Genomic DNA, 24110 nt, shown 5'->3' on the forward strand with positions numbered 1-24110 from the left:
AGGAAAGTAACAGCAAACCAGAACTCTATTTTGTTGATGACATGAATTGTTACCTCTATTCAATAATCTGATGGGACTTTCAAGCACAGCTAAAGACAGAGGGCTTGTAAGGTATGTGCACGTGTGTGAATTCTTTCTGTTTGCATTTCCAGTTGCTAATGTGAATCAACTCTGGTCCAGAACCCATATACAGCTGTATTATCAGAACAATGAATATGCATTTCCTCTGCTGCATTCTAATAGAGTACTTAAAGATAGTAAATAAAACATTTACCCAGACACTCTACTACATGACACTCTACTACTCTCCTGGAGCATGCACTTTGACATTTGAGCAGAACAAACCAGTGCAAGTGCATTTGTCAATGTCAATCTGCACGGAGTTTCATAGGACCAAATTAAAAGAATCATTATGTTCCTTTAATATGACTGCATAACACAGACAATAGAATTTCAGTGTGTGTTTGCTACATTATTCACATATCTTCTGTTTGTCTTTCTGGGACACTATCCAGTTTTAGTCTAAATAAAGAAAAATAAAGGGGAATATTTCCTACATTACTTCCCTAAAAAACTTTGACACTGTACCAAACGTGACTAAAACCCTAAAGCTGTAGGTTCTTTACTATTGTGCTGGTTAGATTAAAAGCAACTCTGTCAGAAATAGGTCTCTCATAGGTACTTACATCCTGTGTTTAACTCACCACTGTTAAACATCCTGTGTTTATCTCACCTTAGCCTGTGTTTATGAGCAGAAGGCCATTACCAACAGGGACTGAAGAGAAACAGTCTCTACCAGCAATTAAAAGAATAATCTCCTCCCTATGTCTAAGCGTAACAAAAGTTACAAGTGCTTTTGAGAGAAGCTATCATACAAGCATTCTGCTTGATCAGATTCTCCACCATCGCAGTAAATACTAGATCCATATCGCACCTGATATTTCACAGAATTTGACAAACAACCCTGACTGTTCAGGTGATCCCTGGCACCTATAAGTCTTCCACTCTACCTTTCATGTCTTGACCTGGGCTGCCTAAGCACAAACCCTTCCTTTTTTCCCAGTTATTGCAAGCTCAGTAAAAGTATGTAATAATACTTTCACAGTATGATTATGTTCTGAAGTTGTTAGAGGTACCAGAACACACAAAATCTTAGAATAGAAGCAGCTGAACAGAATGGCTACATACTACAGCAGACTAGTACACTCATTAACAGCACTCTAATATCCCCAATCCCGTATACTCACCAACAGCCCCCTGAAAAGTTTCATGTGCTTAGAAATAACCTAGAAACTAAACACAGAAAGTGTTGTTAAAGGACATATCAGTTTTCCTAAACATAGGAAGAAATTGTTCAAAAAATTGGAGTGTCTATTGTTATCTGATTTTAAAATGTACAGAGACAAAAAACTTAGTTTTCCACAACCAAAAAAATTCCTATGATAAGGAAATTATTTGATATATAAGTTAGATCTTTATCTATGTATTACTGCTAGCAAAACCTCATTAAACCACCACAGATAATTCTTCATCTACTTTGGTGTACAGAGTGTTTGTACATAGCTTATCTTTTAACTAATCCATTTGTTATAGTCTCCTTTTATCTTTCTTCCTCAATCTCATGCTACTTTTTCACATTTTCTATATAACACCAAGAGAACAGGCCACAATTTAAAAGTATTTCCATTGATGTAACTAGCATGTGGTTCAGGTGCATGGTCTTCCTCAGCAAATATAAAACTACTCTTTTCTGTCACCATAATCCACTTTGCAGCCAAGACTCCCAAAATCGTTGTTCTTTACCGAAGAACATATGGGAAAGGACATCAAGAAAATAAGTTCTTTATGGGATGATTCTTCTTTTCCTCATAATTAAATCCGCTGGGCCCTGATAGCTCATTGAAATTAATGTTCAAAAAAATTTCAGACCTTTATGCTTGGCTTAAAAAAATAATAAAAAAATCACTATCTTGCTTTGCTCTTCAAGAAGTGCAGACAATACACTTTTGCAAATAGATACTCACTGTTAAATGCCATTTTCCTGAGGCAAGATCAAAACAATACAGCTAGATATATGTACCTGAGCTGCAAATCCAGGCACCGTATAGATGGAGAAAGCAACCACTAAGTACCAAAATGTCATATTAAACCTTGGAAATAATTTCAGTTTATCCCTTCCCCTTCAGGAAAAAAAAAAAAGTATTGTCTCTGAAACAATAAAATACCAAGTGTTGTTGGAACACATCTGTTGCTCTGAGAGGAGCACTTTAAAACCAACGTCACTGAAATGTTTGGTTAAGTAGGCCAGAAGAGCTGTCAATGAACACGGCTGCCAAAAGCCATAGTTTCGCCCTGCTTCTCTTGGCCCCTTCACTGCCCTGGGCCCTGTGCTGGCCCCCTTTAGACAGTGACCCAGGTCTGGTCCTGGCCCCACCGGGCCCTCACCCTCACCCACTCTGGTCCCCCACGGGGGGCAGCAGCACAGCCCCAGGTGATGTGACTATGCCCTGGGCCCAGCTCAGGTGGGGCCACAGGCTGATAGCAACAGCACCCATGGCCCTGATGCCTTCTGCTGTTCGTTTCTACCCCAGTCAATGCCCCTGTCCAACAGGTAATGACAGTCAAACAGCCTCAGAATCGGGCAGAACCGGCTCAGTAACTTTAATTATCACATTCCAATCCAATAAATACCTGTCATTAATTAGCAAACCAAAAACTATCTGTACTGTGTTGTACAATAATAAACACCTGGGTAATATTCCTTTCTTCATGATGCTGTCTTTTTATTATAGTGCTAGATATTTTCATTTCATTTCTCCCTCCAAGCATGTGTAATTCAGCCATTTCTGGTGGGAGAGGCTGGAAATCTTCAAGCAAAGAACAGAATGATACCAAAACTAGGGAAAAACCTACTAGGCCAAAAGTAATTGGAGAGGACTCCACTAGCTCTTGCCCAAAAGAAGAAAAGAGAAAAAAAATGGAGAGTGGGGGGTGTAAGAAAGGGTTTAAAACCCAGACCTTAATTTTCCTGCTATAATCTACCTGAACTGTCACTTGCTTCAGATTTTCATCATCTTTCTACTGGGCTGAGAACCTTAAATATTTCTATATTTAATATTACAGGTGAAGAAAATCAAGTGTATGAGCAAAACTGTTACTGAATAAAGTTAATTAACATCTATCATTAAAACTATCTGTGTAAATGAAAATCATGGCTGAAAGGTACTTATTATAAGTTCTGTTGCTTGTGGCTGTATGATACATTACTTAAGGTTGCTAGTTCTAGTGTATAATAACAGGAAGACCCTTCTAATAACCACATAGTTAACTACTCTCTCAGTAAACCCGTGGGAGAAAATATATCCATTATTTATGCCTCATAAAACTGTATAGAATTTATTTTGCAAAAATGTGGTAATTATGTTTGGTAAATCCAGGTTGCCAGGTCAGTCCTTTCGCAATTTCACAATGCATGTGCTGTGCAACAGTCTACATCTTCACAGCACAAGCCATGTTAGCAGCTGGAAAACTGGTCAAAGATCTACACCTCCTTTCCAGGCCATTAATGAAGCCTCTGTCCTGGCCTTGCGTAATGTTGCTGGAAATATAATTGTGTATATAGCAGTTTCAAGAGTCTCAAATTGTGTAGAATGATTGGAAAGGTTCCAGTCAGTTGGAATAACAAATGTAGTGGGACTGAAACATTCTGCATCAGACACTCACAACGTGACAAGGTCAATTTTCATATTTCATTTTCATTTATGCAGATGAAGCAGACGTTTTCCTGTGGGATCTGTGTAGTTAAATAAGGTACATTTGGTAAAAATTTTAAAAGTACCAGATGGAGAAGGACCAGAAGGTACCAGTCACTCAACAGTATCACAGAATTAAGACGTATCTTGTTCTAAACTGTCCCTTTAGCAGTTTTATTCCTAAAATGACTCAGGCAACTCCACAGGAAATGAGAAGATGGAAACCCATTCCATAATTGAGACTTCTATCCCCATAAAAGAAAAATCAGGCATGAAATATGAATACATCAACTGACAAACAGAGACGAAAGTATTAGATCAATTTTTTCCTAGGCTTCATCACCAAATTTGCATATCTGTGCGGAAGAGAGAAACTCTTGAGAATATAGGCAAAAAAAATGAAGGAGGAACAATTAATTTTTAAAAACCTATTTACCACTGGCAACAAAAAAAGCAACAAGTACTGGTATCTTGGTCATGGAAGAACTCAGAGCCAGAGTACATTTCTTTCTGGTCAGAGGTAACCAAGAAGGATAATTAAACCTCAGCAGCATTTTTTTTGTCTTGTGCAATTTTTCTTTGGGTAGAAAACAAGCTTGGAGGCTGCCCAAGACACTCTTAGGTTTGCTATAGCCACAAATGCAGACAACAAATGAAGGCACTGCATTGATTTGCTCCTCTGTTTCATGAGAGAAGATACCTTAATATTAACTGGGGACAAAGCGCTGCAAAAGAAAGAAACAAAAGAGAAAATAAACCCTTGCCATTTCTATATTTAACAGAATAAGAGAATATTTTCAGAAGAAGCAGGATTTTATTTTAAATCATCAGCTGAAGCAGCCTGTCTTGCCTGTGAACGAGTATATGTGCATGAATAACAGCTGCTTGCTAGTTTTCAAGTGGGGAAAAAACCATAAGAAAAGTAAATTATGTGTAAATTATTTTTTAAATACTGTAAATGCTTGGTTCTGAAATCAGCAGCAGTACAACAGAAGTATTTACTTGTATAGGGTTAATTTCCATGCATTTGGGATCATCACCACACCTTACAGTTTACAAGGCCTTCCAAGAAGCTACAGTAAAGCGACTTTCACACACTTAAGTTCCACATTGTAGTCTTTGTAGACTTCCTCCTATATCCAAGAATGATATAACCAGTTAGGGAGGCATACACACTTCTTTCCTGGAGGATAACATCTGTTAAATTGCATGTAACCACATAATGTTTTACCTTGGCGGTTGCTTTCTACAAAAGATATAAAACACTGGCTCCATTTAGACCAGTGCAGTGTTGTAGCATTGTGGCCTTTGGGGACTAGGTTTTCATACTCTGATTCACTGCAAGTACACAACAGTCTTTCCAACTACAGAGTTTCTGTGGGTGCTTCACGGCAAGGCAGTCTGAGATCATGTCTCAACCACTTACCAGACCTTTACTAGAAGGAGAGCCAGAAATATACCACCTACTCTCCTCTCTTATTGTGTCCTCGTTTCTACGAAAGGAATTCCAGCGCTGGAGACTGCACAGGCAAACAGAAGGTAGAGGTCACACACCAGAAAGCCTTACAGAGAATGCCCTTGCACACGAGATAATTGCAGACCTTAGTAATTTTAAAGTGCCTTGAATCTTGGTTTTTTTTGAGAACACCTTTGGATGTGAATTGTCCTTTTTCCTCTAACAGATGTTTGAACACCTCTGGAAATGGTGATAAATAACATTAGTTTTGAAGTCAAGACAAGTGGCAGATTTTAAAACTCTCTCTCTTCGCAGTAAAAAAAAGATTTTATAGAAAATATTTTTGATTTTCAAAGATGTCAAGTAAATCAAAACCTCTTCAGAAAGAGCCATATGGATTCAGAATTTCATGAAAACAGGTTTTATATTATTTGAATAATAAATCCTGAATTTTGAAATGCTGTTCCTGGCTATCTTCAGGGCTTTAGTATAATTACACACAATTGGAAGAGAATCTGTGGGACAGTATTCTCCCTTTGTGATTCGCTTGAACCTTTAAGCTATCTTTTTGGCTTTTGTTACAGCCAAATGAGTGTGGTAATTAATGTTAATTTTTGTTTTGTTGCATGGTTTGTTTATTAATTCTTATTTAGTTTGTTTTCTTCAGGAAGCATTATACCAACTTTTGGAAGTACAGAGGTAGCCCAGGGGTTCTTTTAGCTGTGCACAGCCCCAGCATCAAAAGGATATTATCACGGAAAAATTTTACCAGGAGGCAAACACTATTTATGCACCCTCTGGTCCTATCGTGCTGTAATGATAAGAAATGTCACTGTGGCATATTGTGCTGAATAATAAGCATTCCTTTCCTACCCACTTTAAAAGTGCAGGGAGCTGAGGTTGCTGGTTATCAGTAGAAAGGGAAAAGATATTTTGCCTTTTTTTTCTTGAAAATGCACTGAAAACCTTCCTATTAATTATGTCTATGGTGGAGCAAAGAGCGGAAAGTTCTGAGAATATCTACATTACACACTAAAAGCAGTTTGACTCTTTTAATTTTAAAAGTTCTAAATATAACTCACTTTAATTTCAGAGACTAAATAAAAATGTAATTAGTTAATATTGCTGTATGACATCATTCATTAAATTGTTCATGTAAAAATGCAAAAATCCCTGTAGGATACTTGGTGTGTTTACTGGGAACTTTCTATAATGTTAATGATGAACACTACAATGATGATCTGCATGCAAATAAATATACCCACTGGAAAACTTTTGGGCTTTTTGTTGCAACCTTCTATATTAGCAATACAAGCCTAAAAATGCCCAAAAGTTTACCAGAGGGGTAATGAAGTCCTTGAGTTATCTTGATAATACTCTTGCTTCTTCTTGTATGTGTTTTTTTTTCTCTAGTTTAATTTGTATTACTTTGAGAGAATCCTTAGCTGAACTAAACTGAAGTGCCTATACAGAGAATAAAACTAGCTATGAATGACCCACTGATACTACAGCGTAGTCATGATTCTGAATACATACAATGTGAAATTACACCATAGTTAATAGTTACTGATATCATCACATCAGTCATCCCATCACACATGCAAGACTTGTATCTGCAATAGAAGTCCTGTGCCATCACCTCATGAGTCTTTTATGATTTTACCACTTTCTGTTTTACTTCATTGGTCCGAATTGTGACTGAACATCTTTCCCTTACCTATGTTTCTGTACTGAGCCATCATCTGCCTGGTAACTCCATTCCAACAGTGGTCCTCTCTCTTCCCATAAAACAGATGGTGGATTTGAAGGTGATAATGGTTTGATGAAGGACCTAATTTGGAGGATGGAGAAGGAGGCATTTCAAAGCTGCCTGTCACTGGAGTTTAATGGAGCTCCTCACACGCATTTCTGAGTCCAGTAGAAAAAAGGTATTTTTTAATTTCTTAGTTTTAATTATGCCAGTTTTATGTTTTATAAATACAAACCCTGGGTTCAGTTACAAAATATTCTGAGTTGGTAGGAACCCACAAAGGTCATCAAGTCCAATTCTTAAGTGAATGGCGCATACAGGGATCGAATCCAATACCTTGGCATTATCAGTACCATGTTCTAACCTGCTGAGCTAACCTCTGAGCTGCTGTCAATATCTTTTTCTTTTCCATTGTTTTTTTCTCATTTACCTTTTTACATTTGTCCAAAGACAGCATCACCGAGCAAGAATTCCTTATTGAAATTGCTCATAAAAATTCATTTTCCTACAAACAAAAGTTCAACAGGGTGTATGCATACACTGACTCACGTGTAAAACAAAGATATGTTCATTGCTCTTTGTAATATGGTGGCTTTTTCCGCTCAGAGATTATAAAAGCATTTGTACAAGCAGTACCTCCACAGTCAATGCAATCTTCTGCTTCTGTGCATTGTCATATGCACAACTTGGAAATTAATATTACTTCTGTCTAATTACACAAATATATGCAGAAGTGAGCTCAAGAGGAGAAGGCACATGAATATATGAATCCATTTGAAAATATGAATGAAAATTTCTGGGAAATTTTTATGCATTATTGTCTCAGCTCTGTTCATCACAGAAGTCATTCTTGAATACTTCTAATCACTGTTTTATGAAAAGAATTATTTTTCTTCCTGAAATAATACCCTGCTTGATATCAGTCCTATTTTACATCTTTTTTTTTACATTTATTTAGGTGATAAATACGAGGCAAAGTAGAAAGAATTTTAAGAACAATTGCAATTTGGAGGGGATAGGAAAGCTGATTTTTCTGAAGAAAATTTACAACAAGAACAGGGCCAAATTTTGAGCCCTAATGCTGCTTGGTGTTAGGCATCCCTAGTTAAATAGAGAGAACATTATCTGAAGTTGACAGCTGAACATACTTATAAATGAAATACTATGAAGGCTTTCAGCTGGTTGTTATGCTCAATGTCTTCCTGGATATATTAGAATGCTGGGAATAAGATGTCAGAAGCATCTGAGAAGAGGGAATATAACTTCAAAATGTTCCCCCTTAAAACTACTATAATTCATGAGATGAAATTGAGCTACAAAAACTTCAGAAAATCATCATAACCATGTAAAGAAATGCAAAGAAAACTATCCCAGTGGACAGATGGATGGTTCATCATTTGAGTGACTAGCATAGATGAAAACAACTTTGGACAGTTGTAAATGGATGGAGAACATAATAAAACTAAGAATAGAAGTAAAAGTAGAGAAAACTAAGAACCTTGCAGAGACAAAAAGTAACCAAGCAAGAAGAATTCCTAAGGGAAAATGTAATTGATTAAAGAGTTATTCTGTCCAAAAGCAAATGTAAGGTATGTGAGTCCTGAATGGACATGAGTGGATGATCTCAAGAGATTCCTTCCAAACTAAACAGTTCTGTGATTCTGAAGCTTTAATCCTTGTCTGTGGACATGCATTTTGCTTTGCAGATTCAGTAGGACACACCACAGCATCATAGAGAATGAATTATATTATAATGATTTAGTCACATGGAGAATCAAACACTGACATATATCTCTAACTGCTCATGCATGAAAGAAGATTATAAATAGCCACCAAAGAATTAAAATGGGAACTTGAATGAATCTTAAACAATGTTTAAATTTATTACAGAAATAAAAGTCACAGCAGCTCCTTTTATTTTCCCTCATTTTTAGGGATAAATATACGGATGAAGTATCGGAAGTTGCTGATTTAGGTTTATTGCCCATCTTTGTAAGTACTCAAAGTACGCTTTGGCATACATTTGAGGTATCCAAGCACTGAGTGCACCAACAGGGTCTGGCTGCCCTGACCAGTCTGTACGCACCTTCTTTTTCAGTCTTCTTGTGCAACTTCTTCCCTCTCCCATCACAACAATTGGGATCTGCTACAGTGCACCTTAAACCGGGCTTCTGTGAAAAGATAAGCTGTGAGAAAAAACCTGAGAGAAGCTCCACCTTAGGCCTCCATCACCCTACATCCTTTGGCTCCAGAGTGACACCTGAACTTACGCCCTGGTCCATGGTCCTTGACTGAGATACACCATAGGTATGTCATGTCTGGCCATGTACCTTACCAGTTCTCACCTTGTTTTGACTTCGCTCCGTGTTTTGACTGTGGACCCCCATGGGATGGAGCCCTTGCCAAGAGAGGTCCCTGTACTGCCTTGCTGTCAACTCACCTTTCCTTGTAGGGCAACCCACTTGCTGCTCACTTGGTAGTTTTGTGCTGAGAGCAGAAAAGGCAAGTGAAATCTAGGATCTAGACACCTTCTGTTAAAAAGCTTTATTTCCATAACAGTTAAGGTTCATTGCAGTCAATAATGTTGTCCAAAGTCAGGTGCTTCAATTCCAAAATTTTTGGCCAGCAATTTCAAAGCAAGGTAAATTTCTTTTTTACTGGGAATGAGTAAGGTCTTTTTGCTTTTAGCAAATAATAAGTTTTCTTTTTTAATGGTTAGGTACTCATATATTCAGTTGACTGAACTTCTCAGAGCCAAAACATTAATATCATAGTAAACCACAAGTATCATAATAAAATGGTAAGAATTGAGGGTATAGAAATTATTTTGACTCAGAAGTCTCTGTTCCTAACTGGATTTAAAATTCATTTTAAATAATTTTTTCTTTTCCCTAGTGATAGAAGTTCCTTGGAAAAAGCATCCTGTCACTGATAGGTTTTCAGAGGAAAAATATAACAGTTCATACTCACAGTACATAGGAATGGTGGCTAAAGTTGATATGCAATAAATGACAAATTGAGAAAAAATTTCTCTTCATCTACATCCTTTTTAACATTAACAGTAACTGTAGTATTGATTCTCCTTTTTTGTTGCTTTATTTGTTGGGGGTGTGGGGATGGTGTTTGATTTTTTTTGTTTGTTTTTTATAAACAGAAGGCTTTCTATGCTTTGATGGTTAGGGAACTGATTTGCGTTACATATATCCAGATTCAGGTCCATTCTGCACTTGGTTCACAGTGGTCTTAGATAAAAATCTTTGTATCCACTGTAAAGGAATAGGGGCCTTGGCTTTCTCCTGTATTTACCAATGTCCTAGCTAGTAGATAACATACGTATCTACCTATTTTTGACAATATAAAACTAAGACTTTGGTTCTGAAAAGATATGTTAGCATAATCCTGCTTTTTGCAAACATTCTCAAAAGCTTTCTTTTCAGTACTGCTGTGGAACAAAGAAAATAAAACTGAAGGCATTGTCACAAAATGGAATTGTCAGCTTTGATGAGCAGATGTATATTGCATCTCCTTGTGCCCATCATTAGTAGTCCTTTGCAGGAACAGATAATGAGCCGCTATTCATATGGCAGTGTGGAAAGTGTGTAAATGTTATGGGAATAAAAAGAGTTTCTGAGTCCAGTTCAAAATGAACACACTATTGTAATGGAAAAAGATTTCAGAAGTGGGGACATAATGACTGTAAGTCTGGAGCAAATTTGTCATTATGAAAAAATTCACCCACTTTTCGCAGTAATTCTCTTTCATTAAGGCAATCTTTGGCTGTTTTACCTTCCTGAATCTACCTATGTTTCCCACTTTCACAAATCTTGTTCCACCAAGACAGCCCTGTAATGAGAGTGAAGTGTTTTTATTATTGCTTTTGTTAATCATGCTTCCTGCATCCTGCAAAGTGCTTCTTATTCTGAACCAGAATTATTGGGGAATTAATCAATACTTGTTACCAATCACAGTCACAGCTGTTAATCACAGTTGTAATTACCAATTGATTAATTAGCACAACCCTCTTCAAAAGCCAGGAGTCATTAAATTTCCACCACACGTAACTTTAAATTCAGCCCAATATCCACAAAACTCTACAATTACATTTCAACCCACCCTAATTTATTACGCATTGCTTTTTATTAATAATTTTTATTTATTATAGTATTTTCCAGTAACCCAAACTGAATTCTTGGTCTATATATAGTTTCTCATTGTATATCTACTCTAAATATAATAATTCATTACAACTCCTAATAATAAATGATGATGAGGTCAATGAAAACCCAACCTGAACATATTTAGGGACCTTACTTTGAATTATCCTTTTATTGTGATTAATGCCTCAGCTAAAGAACATTTGGGTGTATTCCAGAGGCTGATACACTGAAATCATTTACTTTCTTCTGCTACTGAATGCAATTTATATTAGCAAAACAACATTTCATTGTATTAACTTAGGTACTGGTGTATCTTTACTGGGCAGTGTGTATCATCTAACTCTCAATTCATCGACCTTTTTTCTCCATAGATCTAAGTAGAAGAATCTGAATCTGTTTCTTGATGTTTTAACAGAGTGAAAGGAGCTAAGTTACAGGTTACTAGCTAAACATATTTTCTTTATGCTTTCTCACTACTTAAAAAATTTCTAATATTTCCTGGTAAAATCATCAGTCTGCTTCTGCTCTCAATACTCCATTAAAATAACTTTGATTAAAACTTAAAGGTCAATCCTTGGATTAAAACACAATGTTCTTCGTCTGAGACAGTACAAACCTCTGGCAGCTATGAGAATACTAAACATAATCTATTTAATTTGTCTCATAACTGGAGTTTATATTTGGATTTAGGATTACAATTGTAGTTGGCAAGATGCACTCATCCCATTGCTTTTCTGCCAATTACATCTCTACTCCTCAGCCAGTTTTTCTCCTGTTTCCTCTACCTGTCTTCCTCTCTCCTTTACAATCACCAACTCCTTTCTGGTACCAGGAGCAATTAGTGATTTTTTACCATATTACCATATTCTGGTTAGGTTTAGATGCAAAAAACTGGTATACCATTGGTCATAATCATCTTTTTCTGGAAGAATGCAGTATTTGAAGGTACCACCACCAGTTGCACATCTCATATTTTATTATCCTCAAGCAAAGCCCAAGGATCAGCTCCTATGACTTTTCAGCGTCAGAAAAGAATATTGGGGAAAACTAGTCCAATGTTTAAAATAGTGTGTGGTGCCACCAATCCTGCCCAGCAATCAGGTGAAAATAATACCCTGCACATACACATCTGCCTTCCATAATCACCCTGAGAAATCAAAAAGGGCTCAACTAGCAGGTAAATACAAAATATTCTCATGGAATATATTGCTGTAACAAATTTCAAAATCTTTTTAATAGAGCCAGAAAAAAATAAAATTAACTTTTATTTCATATGTTATATATTTCCCATATGTTAAATACTATTTCACCATCTAATGAACACCAATATGAAATAAATTTCATTTATATATACTATTAATACCTAAGTATTTTAGCTAGAGCAAAACACATATATTTTAGGTTGATTTTAACTGTAGCTAGACTTTATCTTTCTATATACATCTGGTCATGTGAAAATATACCTGCTGACACACTGTGCCACTATGCCAGAGCTAGCCATTTTTGCTGTTCCAGATGTAGGTACATTATCATACAGCATGTTTTTCTCTTACCTTTTAACTAGATGAAACATAGTAATGAAGATAAAAAGTATTGAAAATGCAATGGCTGGATCACTTGGATTTCTTGATTGTGTTATGCATTATGTCCATACTAAAAACAAAGACCCTCAGCATGGTTAGTGGTGTCTTACAAAGAATTCCCGAGGAATTAGGGGCTATTAGCCAGGGGCTGAACAACTCTGCATTATCTCTACAAGTTCTGAAGCTGGGCTATGTCTATTCTTCTCACTGGATCTCTGTTGCTGCTACTGATGTCGGTTCTAAGTGCTGTCATTACAGCTTGTGACTTGCTAAGCTGTGCAAATTTCAATGCTCCTGGGAGCAGAATAATAAAGGTTATGCACCGTTAAACATGTCACTGATTCAACTTCCATTTCCCTCACTACAATTTTATAGTGGATGCCCATTCAGCCTCACAGGGACAAATAAAAAGGGGTGTTTTCAAGCCATATCCATCTAAAGGATAAGATGTCGTGGTCTCTTGGCAAGTGACTACTTTGATGGCAGAGCAGTTTGGTTTGCAACAGTTATAAAACAGCTATTTCTGTCCCTAGAGCGTAGCAGAGTTAATTACAGCAGTAAGCAGTTTGCAGAAACTAATTTATATTGTGATGCCTTAGTTGGCACAAGAAAGAAGAGATTTGTCAAAATATACTAAGATGGCTCCCTCAAACCCTACTTTATTTTGTAACTCAACAGTAAAAATCTTGTTTTGTAATGACAGAGACAAAATATAATCAAGGAAAGGTGCATCTTCCTTGTCCTTAAGGACATATTTTCTGTTTCAAAGCATTAGCTGACAGGCCAAATATGTTGTGCAGAGTCTTTCAGAAAAAGAAAAGTTTTGCAGTTTTTCTGTTTTCACGAGAAATACAAGTTACAGAATGACAGCCTTTTGGCTAGGCTAGAGCAAACTTTCAAGCCTAGTTTTGTAGTAAATAAAACACCCAGTCTTTCTCCTGCTGCTTACTTCATTTCTTCTCATCACTAGGTAGAGGTGACTTAAGATAGTTTTTCTCATCATTCTCTGGCTGGCAATCCCCTTGAGTTGTTAAATAAGAAGGAAATGTCATTGACGAGAATGCACAATCCATGAGTCTATATTTTAAAATGGATTATTAGAGAAAATTGAATCTTGAAGGGCAGAGCAGAACTATAAATACTAAGTTCTAGCAAAATTTTCAGCAATTCACTTTTTTCAAAGCTGGTTCTACTTCACAGTTCCCATAGGAGCTGTTATCCACAAGCTGAGAAAAGTAACCTGAGTTGTACTAAGACATTATCAGACTGAATCTCTGAGGTATTTAATAGGATTTCGTCTGGAGGTTTCCACTCTGCATCTTCAACTAAGTTCCTTTGTGTCTTGATGGATTGTTACCTGTTGCCTATGTCTTCATTTGGTACCCATCTGACAGAAAAGCAAAGAAAAAAATATTCAGGATAGCCAACTAAACATTTGTTTCTGTCAGGTCATGTCTATAAGACTAGGTAACTGAAAATGTGAGATGGGAAAAAATTAGTCAGTTACTGTTTACTTTGCTAGTATTTCAATTCTTTTTTTGTTCTCTATATGCTAACTCTCCCTCTTCCCTCTCTTCTGTGCCACAAGTCTAGAGACACTGATCTTGACCTCACCTACTCCTCAGTACTATGCTGTGTATGGTATTGTTTCTAAGAAGCAGAGTGACGCTTTCTGCATATACATTATCAAAAGATCTCAAGAAACCATGCAATTTTTGCCAGTGAATAAAGCATCATAAACCTCAGTTTATGAACCAACCTTCTCTATTGGTCTTGTTTGTTGTCTGCCCAGTGGAGTACATTATAGGAGAGAAAAACATTCTCATTTTCTTACTTAATAGCTATTTTGTTTCAGAACAGTGGAATATCAATAAAAAGTAAAGCTATTTTATCACTATCATTTACCAGAGCATGGTACTTTATGCTTTATTAATCTGTAAGACTCAATTTTGACAGACTTCATCAGCTACATTTTATTAACAAGATGGACAATATAACATATTTCATACAAGAGAACAGAGGATCCAAATTCCAAATTCTTGACCACAGTTAGCAGAACAAAAATGTCATTACTAATAGACAAAAATTAGGGCACAGACTTTGCCTCCATTTGAGAATACACAATCTAAGCAATCTATATACAGATTTAACACAGGTCCAATCATCTTCCTTTCATATCAACTCCAAATGACAAATTAGATCTGTGAAAATGAGGCAAAAGGTCATCCCTCTTGCAGCTGAGCTGTCAGAGTCACTAACTAATTTGATAAATATGGGCTCTGATGACTTCCCGAGGCTGTCTTCAGCCCATTAGATATTCTTATGCATATTTAAAAATTTAATTTATCGTCTCATATACTTTATTTTTAGTCTTGTCTCTTCCTACAAACAGGAGGATGTAAATAGAATGAGAAAAATATATTAGAACTAAAGTCTCATAAATTTATATCAGAAAAGATTTCTCATGCCAGATTTTTAAGTCAGAGTAGCTGAGGAAGATTTGCATGCAAGGATCTGCAATTTTAGAAAATGTGATTTGACTGCTTGTCCTGGCTTTGGCTGGGATAGAGTTGATTTTCTTTTTAGTAGCTGGTACAGGGCTGTATTTTGGACTGAATATGAGAATAATGTTGACAACCCACTGACAGTTTAGTTGTTGTGAGTAGTGCTTATTTAAAGTCAAGGAGTTTTCAGTTTTCCAGACTCTAATAACAAGCAGGTGCACAGGAAGCTGGGAGGGAGTATGGCCAGGACAGCTGACCCAAACTGGCCAAAGCGCTATTCCATACCATAAAATGTCATGCCCAGTGTATAAACTGGGGGAGTTGCTCAGAAGGTGCTGATTTCTGCTTAGGAACAATCAGCAGGTGGTGAGCAACTGTATTGTATACCACCTTTTTCTCTGAGGTGTTATTCCATTCTCTCCTTTTAATTAAAATTATTATTATTATTATTATTATTATTGTAATTTTAATATTTTATTTGTTTCAGTTATTAAACTGTTCTTGTCTCAATGCACAAGACTTCCTTTTTTCCAGTTTTTCTTTACACTGAGGAAAAGTGAGGAGGAAAGCGAGCAAGAGGCTACGTGGTATTTGTTGGCCAGGATGAAACAATGACACTGTCCTAAAGCGAGAAGAGAAATTTTTTATTAAGACTGGAGCCATTTCACAGACCTAAAGAAGTAAAAGACATATAGTGGTTAGATTTGGAATAAATGTTGGAATACATAGTTAATATAATTTTGTTCTGACAAGTGCTGCAATATCTGTGCCTTCAGAGCTCTGAGATTCATAAGGATGTGCTTGGTATTCACACTATTGTAACTTATCTCACAGGAGTAAAAATTATACTACTTGATTCCTGGAAAGGGATTTCCAGTAAAACAGTGATCTTTAGAAGCAGAATAATCCAACATACGCTATCAGTGTAGTGTAAGCACAATTTCTTAGAGACTGACTAAAGAAACAGAGAAAACCACTCCCATAAAACATCCACAAGGATTAAATCATGACCAGGTAAGCAAATCAAGCCATAATTATGTTATTTTCCCTTAATAGGTTCTCTAAGACTCTCTGGGGCAGAGAGTCTTAGAGAACTCAGTGGATGTCCTTCTTCTCCCTCTGATGGTAAAAATTGCTTCCAAGCCACAGGCAGGGAAAACTGAGCATTTTGTTTGCCTTGGTATGCTATCATACCTGTTCAACTGCTTTCTGGCAGAAGACACCTGAGCAGAGAGGGCATATAGTCTGCATGGGTTTTAACTCACGGAAGGCAAAAAAAGTTATGGTGGACTGACTATAACTATCTTACCAAGCTACTCTAAAGCTGTGTAATTTATGTGTCCAAAATGCAACTTTCTTCTTTCCTGTGAGGGAATAAAGTTGGAATTATTTGTACAAGGTGCATTTGCTTCTTAGCAGCTTCTGCTCTGTTCTCTGTGCACGTGCTGTGATGTCAAAGCACGGCCAATTAATAATGTCTCTAGGAGAGGGAGAGTGGACTTTTCCAACATAGTGAAATTGAGTCTACTCTGTAAAAAATTGGCAAGTACAGCCTTCCTAAGAGAGAGCCATCTGGTACCTAAAGGCTTATAGTAACAATCAAAGTAGGCTGTTGCAAATTTCTAAGGGATATGGTATTATTAACTGAGACTGAAGAAGCCAATGTCCTATGCACTTCTATTCATGACATAGCTGTCAAGACTTTTCTTAGAAATGTTCTTATATTTTCAATGAAACTCCCCATGGAAGAACTGTATCTACCACAGAGATTCTACTTGCTGTGAAAAAAAAAAAAAAGGAGGCAAACTAGAATTCAGGAAGCATGTTCTATTCCTAAAAAGTTTCCCTTTAAAATCCAAAAGCACTGAAAGCTAGTTTTGGTAAGAGGTGTAGTCAAAATATATTATTATCAAGCAAAGTCTGAACTCTATCAAGCACTAACAAACTCCTCTGAGGAATCAATACCTCCCAGTGAAAACAAAGTATTGGCACTATGTGTCTGTATCAGTGTAGATTATTGGCCCAGTATTTCATACCCACTGGATGAGACGAGTTGTCTATGTCTCTATGCAGCTGTACTGACAAGAGGAACATGACCTCACTACATTAAATCACACAGTTTTGGTCCAGGTAACAACTTCCATTTCCTGTTGTCTTGGTTTTGTCTTCTGTAAATGATGGCCACTGGAACTGAGGAAGCCTGAATAGGTGAATATGTTATACCTCATAAAATAAACTGGAGTAAGGGTAGGAATAAGAGTCTCTCATATTTCACTCTCTTTCTGCAGTACAGTTGACTTGCAGACAGTGTAGGAAACTGAGGGAACTGCAACTTCCCTCATCTCTATTTTCCAAGATAAAACGGTGTTGAAAAGTAATTTGTGACCTTTGTGGTTCATAGCCTCTCTTGTGGTCCATGAAATTTCTTGGGTAATGCTAAGTAATGCTGTCTCTACAGGTCAGTACTACATAATGCTTAGAACGGCCTATGCCATTCAGTTCAGCTGCATTTTACTATTCTCTAGGTACTCCAGCGAAATGTATTAGGATGAGTCTACTAACGCTCCACTGACCAACAACACCTGGAAGAGAGGAGGGACTTGATTTCAGTCATGGAGCTTGAAATGATCCTTTTCTCATGCCAAATGAAAATAAAGACGGTAACAGAATTTATTGGAGAAAAAAAAATAATAGACAGTATATTACAAAATTTTATCAGGGTATGAACATCAGAAAAGGATAAAAAGTCACGTTTAACCTTCTTCAAAGTTGAAGTATACAATGGGCCTTCTTCCTTATCCAGTTGAAAAGTTATAGCTGAAATATCTTGCAGAGCAGAGCCTCAGGACGTGTTAGCTGTAGAGTCTTAGCAGCTCCTGAACTTCCACTCCTTTTTGATCTCTGCTGCTTCAGTCTTTCAGAACTAGAAGTGATGATGACTATGGTATGACTGACTTGCAATCTGCTTATGATGCAACATAAGACATATGGCTTCATCAGAGACTTGTAAGAAACCTTCTTCCTTTGCATGCTTACCAGCAAGTGCTATAATCTGACCCACTAGAAAAGCCCATTATATTTGCAGCTTACCTGTCATGTGAACATGTTTTCTGATGCTTCACTGTTAAGAGAAGTCCCTTTCTGACAAATGGCCATTCTGTACAAAGAAAGCAGCAGTCTCTGATAACAGGAGGCAAACTATTAATACCTATTTTGTTATTCTTTGTCACATCATTAATCACAATAAAAATTCCTTAGACATCATTCATGTTCAGTACCTAATATTTACTCCTATGGGAGAAAGCTTGGTGATACTATTAATAATGCAATGTGTATTTTTTAAGGTCCTGCCTCCCCAAAATACATCTCAGACATGAGATGATACTACAGAAATTAAGGAAAGAGGAAGAGATGATAGTACAGAAAATCTTAGGGCAAGTACTAATCTAATTTTCAAAAGTAACCACTCGTTCTTGCTTGGCCATCATAAAAATCCTCAAGTGAACTGCTCAACATGCAGAGATGCTGAAAGTTTTTCTCCAGTAATGTCATCCTCATATCTCAGTTTGTTCACCAATGGAACAGGCACAATAAGTTGATGGGTGTACTGCATTGGTGAGCTCTCTATCTGAATGATAGTGGGTTTGTTGTTCCACAACACTGTTCCATCCTGTTTGAAAGAAATGGCAAGCCCAAGCCCACCTGAAAGAAATTACAAGCCCATCAGTCTAAACAAGTCATCTAGGGCATGTTCTATGTCTTTACATAATTTTTTGTATCTGCATGCACATATACTTAGCAGTTAGGTGCTCTGCTGCTTAAAGAAGATGAAAGTACATGGCTCTTTTTGTATGCAGGGCTCCCTGCAGTTCTACATTAGTCAATGAAAAGGATATAACTGAATGGTAAAGTAGCAGCAGTCATTGCTCAAATTATTTATAAGTCATTCATTCATCTTTATGTATAGGGCTGTCAGGTTTTTTCCTCTTACACAGAAGGAAAGAAAAACCAAGACTTGGTGCTTGCTCTTCTGCGCAAACATTAACTAAAACTAGGTGGAAAATGCTGATAGAAGGAAAAGGTCACATAGAAATTAAGATTTAATGCAGCTTTAAATATAGCTTGTTCCTAAGAAAGTATAAGAAGATTAGAAAGAAATTTTCACCGAGACCCTCAATATGTTATCATTTACTCTCCTACAAAGTGAGTGTAAATGTATATGAGAAATAATATTGTTCTTATCTGGTGGCATTATGGTTTCCCTTTCCATTGGTGTAAAGTAGCATGGAATTAGACAATACTGAATCCAGATTATCAAACATTCTGAGATGTACGGCGAGTGGAAATATTATTTTTAAGAGAGATAAAACTGAATATCCTTCTAGTACTTAACTCCCAAACCCAAGAATGAATCCATAACAGGAAAGGTATTTTGTACCTTGTTTCTCTGTTGTTTCCAAACTCAAGCTGTAGCAGAAGAGCTTGTAACTAACTTTTTTTTAAAAAAAAAGTCCAAGATTCATGAAAGAATCATGGACAATTAAGCACCACAAGTCAAGCCTCCTTCTCCAAAGGCAGGTCAGAGAAGCAGAGAAGTATGCAGGCTGCCACAGTGGCAGAGAGCCCTCTGTCATGTTTTGGTTTTTTCACTTTTTTTGTGAGAACACTTCTGGAACCACCTTGGTCCTGATGGAGTCATTGTCATAATTCCATGTGTTTAATATTTCTATGATTCTTTTTGTTTGAAAAAAAATATGGAATCAGTCTCTGAAGCATCTGGAGCATCACCTCATCAATAAAACTATTTCAATAACATGCCATAACTAATCTTCAGATTTTTGAATTTTGAAAATCTGGATTTAGCTTCAAGTCCAGCTGGCTGCTCTGGCCATCATCTGTTAAAAAAAATGTCTGGAGACAGAATCTTGGCTGTCAGAGTGACTTTCTCTGTCGTGTGCTTAGCAGTACCGTGAAAAATTTGCAGCTTCGCACAACTTCTCAGTCCTTCAGAGTCCCAGGGTACCCCAGGGAAGCTGTTGAGTTTGTTAATATTGTAGCATTGACAAAGACAGATAAACCTTTCATTCACTTCTATTTTTGGCAACTAGCTTAGAACACAATCTTCCAACCCTATGAATCATGTCTTCAAACATACTTCAAATATACATCCACCTGTCTAAAAGAGGAAAGGGAATCTGTGGCAACAGGCTGGCCAACTTGGTGAGGCAGGCTTTAAACTAAGGACTCAGGGTGTGGGGTCCAAAGTAGCAATGCTCACAGCATCAAATTCAGCTGGGGTACAAGCCAGGCCAAACAGAGAAGTGGCAAATGTTCCTTATCTGCCTCCCAAAATGAGATCCAGAAGGCAAACCACCTCGAGAGTGTGTATGGCTGTGGTGGAGCCTCTTGCACCCTTGCTGGGAAAACTGCACACTTGATTACATCTCTGAAATGCACACAGCATGGGAAAGAAATAGGAAGAATTAGAGATCTCTGTGCAGTCACAATGCCATGATTTCATTGCAGTTACAGAGACATGATGGGATAGCTTGCATGACTGGAATGCTGTCATGGATGGCTATGAACTTTTTAGGAAAGACAAGCCAGCAATGTGAGGTGGTAGAGTTGCTTCTTACATGAGAGAGTAACTGGGATGTATTATGCTCTGTGGAGGGGTGGATGAGGAACAAGTTGAAAATTTATGAGTAAGAATTCGGGGACCGGCTAACACGGTGACATTACTGTGGGTGTTTGCTACGTGCCACCCCATCAGGAAGAGGAAGTTCTAGAGACAGCTGGAAGGAGCCTCACAGTCACAGGCTCTGGTGTTCATGGTGAACTTCAGGCATGCTGGTCTCTGCTGGAAAGACAACACAGCCAGGCACACACAGTCCAGGAGGTTCCTGCTGAACATTGATGATAAATGATTCAGATGCAACACTTGAAGGTATTCTAAGTAAGTTTTCAATGAAAATAAATTGGGATGAGATATTGACTCCCTCAAAGGTAGACAGACCCCGCAGAGAGACCTTGACAAATTAGAGAGCTGGGCAACCAAGAACCGTATGAACTTTATCAAAGACAGGATTGTGCACCTGGGATGGTGCAAACCCGGATGTACGTACAGACTGGGGAACAAGAGGCTGGAGAGCAGTGCTGTGGAAAGGGACCTGGGAACAAATTGAATATGAATCAGCATATTCAGAAGTAACCACTCATTTTTGTTTGTCCATCATGAAAAACCTCAAGTGAACTGCTCAACATGCAGAGATGCTAAAAGTTTTTCTCTGCTTAGCAATGGCATCCTCCTATCTCAGTTTGCTCACCTATGGAACAGACACGATAAATTGCCAGTGTGCCCTGCCAGCCAAAAGGGTCAACTGTGTCCTGGGGGACATCAGGCACAACATTACTGGCTGGTTGAGGGAGGTGATTGTCCCACTCTGCTCTGCAGTGGTGAGGCCTCACCTTGAATATTGTGTGCAGTTTTGGGCACCACAATATAAGAAGGACATAAAGCTATTAGAAAGTGTCTAAAGGAAGGCAGTCAAGATGGTGAAGGGCCTTGAGGGAAAACCATATGAGGAGAGGCTGAGTTCACTTGGCTTGTTCAGCCTGGAGGAGACTGAGGGGAGATCCCATAGCAGTCTACAGCCTCCTAACAGGAGGAAGCAGAGGGGCAGGCACTGATCTCTGGTGACCAGTGACGGGACCCAAAGGAATGGTATGAAGTTGTGTCAGGGGAGTTTTAGGCTGGATATATGGGAAAGGTTCTTAAACCAGAGGATGGTTGGGAACAGAATCTCCAGGGAAGTGGTCACAACATGGAGCCTGCCAGAGTTCAAGAATTGTATGGACAATACTCTCTGGTACATGGTGTATCTCTTGGAGCTGTTGTGTGCAGGACCAGGATCTGGATTTTAATGATTCCTTGTGGGTCCCTTCTAACTCAGCATTTTCTATAATTCTACAGTGAGTATTTTTTAAAACTTAAAGATTTCAATTTTTTTTATTTTTAAGAGTGAAATAAAACAATGCAGAGGATAGCACAAAAGTGAGAGGCTAGAGATGCCTGTTCTCTGTTCAAAAGAAAACTGTCACTGTCTAATGCAACTGTTTAAATAGCCTGTCCTAAATCTAACAGTAGAGCAGAAGAGTCAGCAGACACATAGTTGTTCAAGGGCTCAGTAAGGCAAATGTCTGGAGCACATTTTTTATTAAACAAGGAAAGGTAGAACCATTCTACCATGTTCTGACTGTTCAGATCCTTGCTACGAGTGTTACAAGGCCCATTGCAAATTACTATTTCCACATTCATATCATCTCTTATTATCTCTGCTCAGTCACTGTGAGGCAGCCTAATCTATTCCTCACCATACAGACCATTTTATTCTAACCACTAAATAGCATTTCCCATTTGGATTCTGATATTCAGCAACAGGCTCATTTGTTCAAAGACAGTTTCTACATACCTTACTAAAAAATGACATTTTACAGACAAGGATTTTAAACAGTTTCCCAACCCAGAAGTTTAACCCCTTGGTTGTATGTGTATGTGCTTTTGTATACATATAAGTGTTCTTTAAGGCAATGGGATAAATGACAATAACAAAGTATTGCAGAGAATATATGACAAGTTGTCATAATAATGACTTTAAGATTCTTTTTACTGATGAATAAATAGTAAAAATCTATTTATGAGCCCTAAGTTGCAAAGCACTTATACAGCTGCTTAACATCAAGCAACATGTATTCAGTGGGACTGATCTAGAATTAACCTACTTTCACATTAGTATTAGATAGTGGCTAGTTGGTGATGGTTACCAAGTTTTTCCCTCATATGAGGCTATAAGAATAATGTGAGGACACCTGGAAAATTGTCTGTAGAAAAAAAGTCCAACCACCTCAAAGGAGGTGAATGAGGAGAGAGACCGTCTCATTTCTTATTACCATGCCTATCATATACCGGGGCTTATTGAGAACTTTTGTACTTGCAGATGTTAGTTAATTTGCCCTTGTGCATCATCTCTCATTGATATCCAACTCTGCACCTCATTTTCAAACATATCTGCAGCCCATTTGGATGCTCCTAAATCAACATGTAGTATGTTGCGTGGATATGCAATTGTAAACTTATCAAGAAACTTGTAAGGAGATCATATAAAAGTGATGGTTTCCTTAGGTCAGAACAGATATTTGTTATAAATATAAGGAGTGGCCATTTTTCCATAATAGCAATGATTTCATGTAAAATGTAGGTCTCCACAAGATAACATTTTCAGCAAAATTTGCAAACTGATCACTTCTCTATCAAGAAAAGCAAACCCTAATGGTTTTTTGGTGGGTGATTTACCTTTAGACTGTTTATCGACCTAAGTACTCACAGTGTCCCTGGGAAATCTCTCTGTTTCTGGTCACATTTCCACGCCTCCCTGAAGAAGGACTTTCAGTTAGATTAACATAACAACTCAGCTTAATGTTATGGAATATGGATATATTTAATATTATTGATTCAAGATATAAAACTAACTATGTTTTACAAGAAATCCAGGTATTTCATCTTGATTTTGGATGAAAGGTGAAAATATCAAAATTTGCCATGGGAGAGAGAGAGAATTTTAAATTTCATTTTTTAACTATCCCTAGTTGACTTAAACATGAACTGAAGGGAATACTTGGAAACATGATTTAGAATTAAGTTCTGTGCTGGCCGCAAAATAAGCACCTTCTCTAACACTGGGCAAGATCAGCCTATAAGTCATAAGTTATATAAGTTATGTGATGTTACAGGAGGTCAACTAGGTCTACTTACCTGGCCCTCTACCTGCCCTCGAATGCCATTTTTCTTGAGATGGCCTTCAGGCAAAAGACTTTAGGCTAGATAAATTATTCTGATGGTGACAGTCTG

The 24110-nt window shown here is 37.5% G+C and overlaps 1 long non-coding RNA gene across 1 annotated transcript; it reads right to left on the minus strand.

Annotated features, from left to right (window-relative positions):
• Positions 1 to 17378: 17378 nt before the first annotated feature.
• On the minus strand, positions 17379 to 19936 carry LOC116788492. Its single transcript, XR_004357651.1, has 3 exons — positions 19641 to 19936; positions 17961 to 18164; positions 17379 to 17784 (listed from the first exon to the last, which is right to left on the minus strand). It is a non-coding gene; the product is annotated as an uncharacterized LOC116788492 (long non-coding RNA).
• Between the last annotated feature and the right edge of the window lie 4174 nt (positions 19937 to 24110).

This window comes from Chiroxiphia lanceolata, chromosome 6 (assembly GCF_009829145.1).
Source record: "Chiroxiphia lanceolata isolate bChiLan1 chromosome 6, bChiLan1.pri, whole genome shotgun sequence".
Taxonomy (NCBI): Eukaryota; Metazoa; Chordata; class Aves; order Passeriformes; family Pipridae; genus Chiroxiphia; species Chiroxiphia lanceolata.